Raw genomic sequence first — 9,774 nt, 5'->3', positions numbered from 1 at the left:
ACAGTGGCTCACGCCTGTAATCCCAACACTTTGAGAGGCCAAGGTGGGCAAATCACCTGAGGTCAGGAGTTTGAGACCTGTCTGGCAAACATTGTGAAACCCTGTCTCTACTAAAAATACAAAAAGTAGCTGACCTGGTGGCATGTGCCTGTAATCCCAGATACTTGGGAGGCTGAGGCCCAAGAATTGCTTGAACCTGGGAGGTGGAGGTTGCAGTGAGCAGAGATCACACCACTGTACCCCAGCCTGGGCAACAGAGCGAGACTCCATGTCAAAAAACTCTTATCTAGAAATGAATAACAAATAATTTTCTGAAAATAAATATGATATGAGAATGCTTAAAATCTTCAAGGAGTAAAGAAATAATATATATAAAGCAAGAATAAGGAAATAATGAAATAAGAAAAAGGTGGATATGAACCCAAGAGCAGGATGATTTAAAAAAAACAAATTATTTAAAAATTTGGAAATGCAAAATATAGCCATTGTGATTAAAACACAATAGAAATAATAAGTGCTATGTAAATAAATTCTAAGAGAGAATTAGTAAACTGCAAAAGTATTAAGAAAATTACCTGAAACACAGCTTAGAAAAATAAAGAAATGAAACATCTGAAAAAGGAACTCATGAGAAATAAAGAATACACAAAGGAATTCTAGAAGGAAAAAATGATGGAGGAGTGTAATTTGAAAAATAGCTGAATTAAAGAAAAATGTGCATCCACAAATTGCGATAGGATACTGAACAGGATTAAATAAATAAATTCACAGATAAACAAACATAGAAAATTAAGAATGAAGAAAAATTCACAGATAAAAAATTGGAGGTAAGTGGACCACGTGAGCTCAGGAGTTCGAGACCAGCTTGGACAATGTGGCAAAATCCTGTCTCTACAAAAACATAACAAAAACTAGCCAGGTGTAATGGTGTGTGCCTGTAGTCCTATTACCAGACAGACATCCTGATCTAAAAACCCTCAGAGACAGTTCTTGGATCTCACGAACGAAAGAATTCAGGGTGAGTTCACAGAGTAAAGTGAAAGCAAGTTTATTAAGAAAGTAAAGGAAGGGGCTTTTGAGTTGCTTGCTCCAGCCTGCTCCAATTCTGTAGAGTGTACTTTCATTTCAGTATATCTGTGCTTTCCTTACGGTAAACAAACAAACAAACAAACAAAAAACAAACAAGCTTTAGGAGGCCAAGGTGGGGAGATCACCTGAGGTCAGGAGTTCCAGACCAGCCTGACCAACATGGTGAAACCCTGTCTCTACTAAAATTTCAAAAATTATCCTGGTGTGGTGGTGCATGCCTGGAATCCAAGCTACTTGGGAAACTGACGCAGGAGAATTGCTTAACCTGGGAGGTTCCTAGCACTTTGGGAGGCCGAGGTGGGTGGATCATCTGAGGTCAGGAGTTCAAGACCAGCCTGGCCATCATAGTGAAACCTTATTTAAAAACAACAACAACAACAAAAAAAACCTGGGAGGCAGAGGGTGCAGTGAGCCAAGATCGTACCATTGCACTCCTGCCTGAGCAATAGAATGAGACTCCATCTCAAACAAACAAAGGAATAAAAGAAAGGCTACTCCATAGGCAGAGCAGTGGCATGAGCTGCTGGTTGCCCATTTTCGTGCTTATTTCTTGATTATATTCTAAATAAGGCGCAAATTATTCACGAGTTTTCTGGGAAAGGGGTGGGCAATGCCCAGAACTTAGGGTTCCTCGCCTTTTTAGGCCATCTAGGATAACTTCCTGACATTGCCAGGGCATTTGTAAACTGTCATGATGCTACTGGGAGTGTCTCTTAGCATACTAATGCATTATAGCCAGCATATAATTAACCATGAGGATGATCAGAGGTCACTCTTGTTGCCATCTTGGGTTTGGTGGGTTTTGGCAAGCTTCTTTGCTGCAACCTGTTTTATCAGCAAAGTCCTTATGGCCTGTATCTTGTTCCAACCTCCTATCTCATCCTGTAACTAAGAATTCATTAACCTCTTGGGAATGCAGCCCAATAGGACTTAGCCTTATTTTACTAAGCCCGTATTCAAGATGGCGTTGCTCTGGTTCAAATGCCTCTGACAGTTCTAGCTACTCTGGAGACTGAGGCGAGAGGACTATTTGGGCCCAGGAGGTTAAGGCTGCAGGGAGCTGTGATTCTGCCACTGCACTCATACCTGAGTGACACAGTAAGATCCTGCTCTAAAAAGAATATAAAAATAAAAAACAAACAAAAGAATGAAAATAAACAAGCTAAGTGACAGTTTCAGAAGAATTACAGAATGAACCCAAAAATGTACATGTTAATTCTTTATTTAAAAAATTAAGAATAAAACCCCACTACCACACTTAAGGCTAATGGGAAATGGCATCCAATTAAACATAGAAATATACAGCAAGACCAACCAAGGAAAAAAGAAGGAAGAATGCACAAATAAAGCTATATATGCGAAGTAGAAGAGAAAACAACAGAAAATATAGAATCAATCAGTAGAGGTTTTAAAAACCAAAAACAGGCTGGGCATGGTGGCTCACGCCTGAAATCTCAGCACTTTGGGAGGCCGAGGCAGGTGGATAACTTGAGGCCAGCCTGGCCAACATGGTGAAACTTCCTCTCCACTAAAAATACAAAACTTATCCAGGTATGGTGGTGCACACCTGTAGTCCCAGCTACTCAAGAGGTTAAGGCACTAGAATTGCTTGAACCCGGAAGGCAGAGGTTGCAGTGAGCAGTGATTATGCCACTGCACTCCAACCTGGGTGACAGAGCAAGGCTGTGTTTCAAAANAAAAAAAAAAAAAAAAAAAAAAAAAAAAAGGGAAGTCAATGTCAATAAATTTTAAAATTTACATACAATAAACTATTTTCTAGAAAGAATACATTAAATTACCAGAATAAACTGGAGAAAGAAATAAACTGAATAGCTCTTCCAAAGTATCAAAAAAAGATAATATCTTTCTAATACAAACTTTCAGAGAAGAGCGGTAGAAAAGGAAAGTTACTCATTTTACAAGGCTAATATAAGCTTGGTATCCAAACCAGACAAAAACATCATAAGAATGGAAAGGTGTAACCAAGCTTACTTGTAAACATAGACATAAATATCTTAAAGTACAAGAAAAGTGAATGAGCGGTACACTTAAAAAATTATGATGATCAGGTGGAGTTTGTTTTAGGAGGAAAAAAAGATGTAATTGACTAAATTAGCAGATTCTAAAATATGATAAATTATAAGCAGAAAAGACTTTGGCATATATATCTCTTATTCTTGATAGAAAATCCGACAGCTGGCTGGGCATGGTGGCTCACGCCTGTAATCCCAGCACTTTGGGAAGCCGAGACAGGCAGATCACCTGAGGTTGGAAGTTCGAGACCAGACTAACCAACATGGAGAAACCCTGTCTCTACTAAAAACATAAAATTAGCCGGGCATGGTGGTGCATGCCTGTAATCCCAGCTACTTGAGAGGCTGAGAGGCAGGAGAATTGCTTGAACCTGGGAGGCAGAGGTTGTGGTGAGCCAAGTTCACTTCATTGCACTCCAGCCTGGGCAACAAGAACAAAACTGTCTCAAAAAAAAGAAAGAAAAAGAAAAAAAAAGAGAAAAGAAAACCTACAGCTTGGAAACAAAGAAACAACTTTAATTTGAAACCTACAACAAAAGGCATATACACAATATAAAGAAAAAACTGTAGAAGCATTTTCACTAAAATCAGTAACAAGACAAGAATGTTCTCTATGGAACAAGAAAAACTATTTGCAATTCATAAAGAGCCTATTTCCCTAATATTTAAAGATGTTCTGTAAATATATACAGCGTTTGTTTCTCCAACTAGAATGAACTCTTCCTGAGGATGGAAACAATCCTCTTTACTATTCATCCCCAGGACACAAGACAGTGCATGGCACACTGAATTGTTACATAATTGTTACATAAATACATAATTGTTTATATAGAGTTGTTCCTTGGTATTCTCAGAATGCATTAGTCCCTTTTCACCTGACACTGTGTAATTTATAAACAAGAGGTTTAATTGACTCACAGTTCAGCATGGCTGGGGAGACCTCAGGAAACTTATATCATTGTGGAAGGGGAAGCAGGCACCTTCTTCACAAGGCGGCAGGAGACAGAAAGAAGCCCAGGGGATACTGCAACTTATAAAACCATCATATCTCATGAGAACTCCCTCACTATCACAAGAACAGCATGAGGGAAGGCACCCACAAGATCCAGTCACCTCCCACCAGGACTCTCCCTTACCTGGAACAATTCAAGATGAGATTTGGGTAGGGACACAAAGCATAACCATGTCACAGGGGACTGGTTCCAGAAGCCACATGTGTACCAAAATCTACAAACACTCAAGTCCTGCAGTCTGCCCTACATAACCTACATATAGGAAAATTCAGCCCTCTTGTACCTGGGTTTCATATCTGGTGAATACAGTATTTTTCAGCTCTCGTGTACTCATGTTTCATATTTGGTGAATAATGTATTTTCCAAACACATTTGGCTGAAAAAAATGCATGTATAAGTGGACCCTTCAAACCTGTATTGTTCAAGGGTCAACTCTATTTGAGGAATGTAGTAGAATGCCAAAATAGCTTTTTTTCTTATAAGGACAAGAGTGATGCCTTCCAAGCTCTTTACACTTCAGAGCTGAAAATGAGAAGGTGAACAAGTTTTTGGGTACTTTGCTTACAAGAAAAGTGTTTTAAAGGTAGAAAGGGTCAGGCCCAAGTGGTGCATGCCTATAGTTTCAGCCAGTGGGGAAGCTAAGGCAGGAGGACTGCTTGAAAGCAGGAGTTCAAAGCTCTATGTGTTGCACTATGATTGTATCTGTCAATAGGCACTGTACATCAGCCTGAGCAACACAGCAAGATTTGTCTTAAAAAGACAAAAAAGAAATCCTCAAAAACTGAACACTTAAAAAAAAAAAAGTGGAAAGCATGGCTTCAAGCAAAAAGTAAGTAATGTTAACAAATTCCTTGTATTTGAAAGGAAGCCTGGGAAGCACTGATATGGATCTATGCAGACTCCAGCTGTCATAATTTCCAGGCCTGTAGTAAAAGTTGCAGCATAAAAGCCAAGCCAGCCATACCTTCCTATTTCTGAGCATTGTTGAAATGCCAGTCTCCTTGAATCGTTTTCTAAACTTGCTAGACAAATTCTATAAGGGCTATAACACTCTGAATGATGTTTTCTGATGACCAGGACACAGAGACCATGAGGCAAGTCTAGCCTCTGTACAGAAGGAAGAAAATTTTGATCATTTGGAACAAAATGCCCCTTAACAAAATTTTGGTTAAGCGCTCTCCTTCCTCCAGATCCCTAAATTTTGCCCCACCATTTTCCTGAAATAGCATACAGTACCTCCTGAGAATAAACTGGCCTCCAGATAAAATAGTCCCTGATATATCTGATATATCACATCACTCATTTGCCTCACTTCTCCACACCTGGTTCTTTCTACCTTTGTTTACTCCCTATAAAAGGAAAACTCTTTTTGCCTAAATCTCAAGTCCCTTGTAGACCTGTGGTCAAAGCATTTTTCCTACTGCTTTTTTCTCGCTGCAATAATTATTTTGAATAAAGTTTCTCCTTATTAAGTCTGGATTTGACTTTTATTCCACAGTCTCCCTAGTAATTTATCTTGCTATTGCATATCCTGTGACATCCCAATCCTAAGGGTTTCAGGTTTTATGATTAACCTTAAGTTAATATTCAGGATAAAATGATGAGACACCACATGGAGCAGATTGCTGCTGTTACAGCTTAAGTCCTTGTAGACCCATTAGCCTCAGCCAATCCAGCAGCAGATTACAAACATAGAAGGGAGTCCCAGTGAAACCTGCAGATTTTCCCATCTGAGCTCAGAAGAAATTACCAAACTGTAGAGTCATGAATTAAATCAGTGGATGTTATTTAAGCCTCTAAGCTTAAGAATGTTATGCAGCAATAGATTAAGGATATATTGACTGCATACATGAATGAATGAAAGAATGAACAAACGTCAACCTGGAGGCTATGCTGACTCCTAAGTAAGAAGGAGGCACACAAGGATCTCCACAGCAGATTGTTACTGGGGCTTCTGATCCAAGATATATAGTATGTAATCTGACACAGATGAAAATACGTCTTTTGAGTGTATTTTTGAAACATCAGTTGCTATGGGGGTGTTTGGAAGTGTATCAAATGGTGTCACCCACCAAAAATATGGAGTCATGGTATTAAGAGGATACTAGTGAGTTCTCAGTGAGTCATGCATTCATGCTAGACTAAAAAATATCCTTATAATGTTGTAAAGAAAAGTCAAAATTACATAGAAAGTTGGATTAGTTTTTAAGGCACTTTTAAAACATGAGAGTATTAATTCAGCATCTATTCAGTAAAAATACATTAACCCTGCCCTTTATATACCAGATACTTTACCAGATGCTAGGAATAAACCAGTAAAGATAAAGTCATCAAAATCAAGACTTTGACTTGAATTGAAAGATACTGACAATTATAATAATAAATGCAAAGACAGTTAAGGAATTTATTGCTTATGTAACTTTATATTTTGGGATAGCGCTAAAATCAGAAATGGCTGGATTCAAGGCTGAAATGATGTGGTCAGAATTTCATTTCTCTCCATTTCTTTTTTTTATTTTTTTCCAAGACATAATCCCACTCTGTTACTCAGGTTGGAGTGCAGTGGCACCATCTCGGCTCACTGCAACCTCTGCCTCCCGGGTTCAAGCAATCCATCTGCTTCAGCCTCCCAAGTAGCTTGGACTAATTTTTGTATTTTTACTGGCTAATTTTTGTATTTTTAGTAGAGATGGGGTTTCACCATGTTGCCCAGGCTGGTCTCGAACTCCTGATCTCAGGTGATTCACCCTCCTAGGCTTCCCAAAGTGCTGGGATTACAGGCGTGAGCCACTGTATCCAGCCATCTCCATTTCTTAACTCTGCTTTCCTTTGTGTGGGTCTCATTCATGGGTTCCACATGGTAGTAAGATGGTAGGAAGATGGTGGAAACAGTTTCAATCCCAATAGGAGTATCTCTTATGCTTCAGATCCAATGAGAAAAACAAAACAAAACAAAACAACTGATAAGTTTCTTTCTTGAATCATTTGCCCATCCTTGAACCAATCTCTGAGGAAGGTATTGTGAATGTGATTCACTGGTTTAAAACTGGATTATGTGCGGCACTTTAGCCTAGAGTTGTGGGCTCTTCAGAACCAACCACATGGACAGAAAAATAAGAAAGAGCACAGCTACTCAAATGCTACCAGAAGTAAGGCAAATGGATGATGGGGGCCAAAACACAATCAATGTGCACTATATAGAGCCTAGGGTTTGTCTTTCTCATTTACTGCAAAATCGTACACAAAGTTTATCATTTGTCTTTTTTTTTTTTCCTGCAACGGCGTTCCACTATGCTGCCCAGATTGGATGAACTCCTGGATTCAAGGGATCCTCCTGCCTCAGTGTCCTCGGTACCTGTGACTAAAGATGTGTGTACCACCGCACCTGGCTTGGTTTGCCTTTTTATGCTGGACTTTGTCTTTGCCATGTGGGGGTTTAATTTTTGTTGTTATTAATGTTGTTAAATATGTCCATCATTTTTTTAGATTATTTTAGGACATTTAGCCAAATTCTCCATAATTCTCACCACCTGAGTACCTGGGACTAAAGATGTGTACCACTGCACCTGGCTTGGTTTGTCTTTTTATGCTGGCCTTTGTCTTTGACAGGTGGGGGTTTAATTTTTATTGTTCTTAATGTTGTTAATATGTCTTTTTTTTTTCCTTTTTCTGATTATTTTAGGACATTTAGCCAAAATCCCCATAATTCTCACCACAACATTCATTGATTATGCATTCTCTTCTCATGAGGAAAAAATGGAAATAAACTGTGACTCAATATTGTTCTCAAGAAAAGTCCAAGACACCACGTTCTATGTGTCTTTCTGAGAAAGATACATTTCACATTAGTAAAACAAATGGAACATGTAATTTTACAGTTTTGTTGAATAAAACCTCCATTCAAATTGTAACAGCTACTGTCAAAAATGGCTCTTGGCTACCTGTATTAGTTTGCTAGGCTGCCATAACAAAATACCACAGACTAGGTGGTTTAAACACCAGAAATTTATTTTCTCACAGTTCTCAAGACTGTTAGTCCAAGATCAGGTTATCAGCAGATTTGGTTACTCTTGAGGTTTCTCTTAAATGTGCAGTAATTTGTTATGGCAACAACAGAAAAGTAATACACTGTGGTTGGCACCACAGAGGATGCCAACACTGAATTTAGCTTATACTGTAGTTTCTTCAGAGGTATTATCAAGATCTAGTTACATCTTGGTACAAACCAAGTATTTAAGAGTGGTTACAGCAAATAAAGAACGAGGAATGGTGCATGACAAGCAACTTTTACTTGTGACAATGGTTCAACTGATTGAAAGCCAAAATGTGCTCTTGTATTATTTAAAGTAACATCAAACAGAGATGATCCAGATTTGGCAAGGCAACCCTCAGTTGTTGAACATGGGGTGGAGCACCAAGATTTTGGCCATCAGCTTTACTGCTTTGACCTATTGTTCCCAAACTGAAGGTGAGATACCAGTTTCTACTATCTCACGACAAAGTGATAAATGCAAATATAGTTGATAAACTGGTTTAACAGTTGCTGCTCAGCTTCTGTGTAAGGGACGACTTATGGTGTGATAAAAGATATATCTACTGTACCTGAATAAGGCAAATGATAAAGATAAGAATTACCACACTGATTCAGAGACTAAGAGGAATCATTGCCAGAGGAAAGCTTGCTTTATTTCATGTCACCCTCAAAGGTTAAAAATATGCCCCTCAAACTAACTTTTCTTCCAAGCTGCTATATACATCTAGTCAAAATTATTGTATCCAAATACTATCCATTCTTCGTTCAGTGCTGTTTATTCACAAGTTCACAATTTAGTGGTACTTCAGCATTCCATTTCTTATATAATTCAGTGGTATAATTCTTTTATTGCAGGCTTCTCTTCTGAGAACTTGGGCATGTGTCCAGGAGGATTGGGTTGGAAGGCCATCTGAGTATTATTCATCACATTCAAACTCATTCCTTCTGATAACCATGATTCATCCCTAAACCAAACTTGTATACATCATTTCTCTTTGCCATCAGTTGAATTTCTTATCATGAAACTTCCCAGTTGCTTATGTAAAGAACACTCAATCTTTTTGGCATGATTATGCACAACCACACCCATAAAGTATTCTAGGTTGGACATAAGAAATCAGAACATCCAAAATTTTTGAGCACTGACATAACACTCAAAGGAAATGCTTACTGGAGCATTTTGGATTTCAGATTTTTGGGTTTGGGATGCTCAGCTGGTACGTGTAATGTAAATATTCCAAAATCCAGAAAAATATGAAACACTTCTGGTCCCAAGCATTTCAGATAACAGATCCTCAACCTGTAAGAGCACAGGATTCATGCTGTGAACTCAACTTAGTTCAGAATCTCCTTGTCTCTCAGGAACACTGGACTCTTTCCTCCTTTTCCACATAGTACAATTATTATATTTCATCATTTCATGATTTTGTTCTATCTTCTTGACTATGAACTTATGTAATTTCATACTACATAGTATAAAAATAACTTCAAGAGTGAAAGGAGTGGGTATTAGAGGTGCTATCATTTACTCAGTATTCAGGGCACTAGGCAGAAAAATATCACTCACCACATAGGAAGGAGTCTTGATGCAAATTACAATGGACAA

Source organism: Cebus imitator, unplaced genomic scaffold, assembly GCF_001604975.1.
Source record: "Cebus imitator isolate Cc_AM_T3 unplaced genomic scaffold, Cebus_imitator-1.0 Scaffold402, whole genome shotgun sequence".
Lineage (NCBI taxonomy): Eukaryota > Metazoa > Chordata > Mammalia > Primates > Cebidae > Cebus > Cebus imitator.
This window is presented reverse-complemented; position numbering follows the sequence as displayed.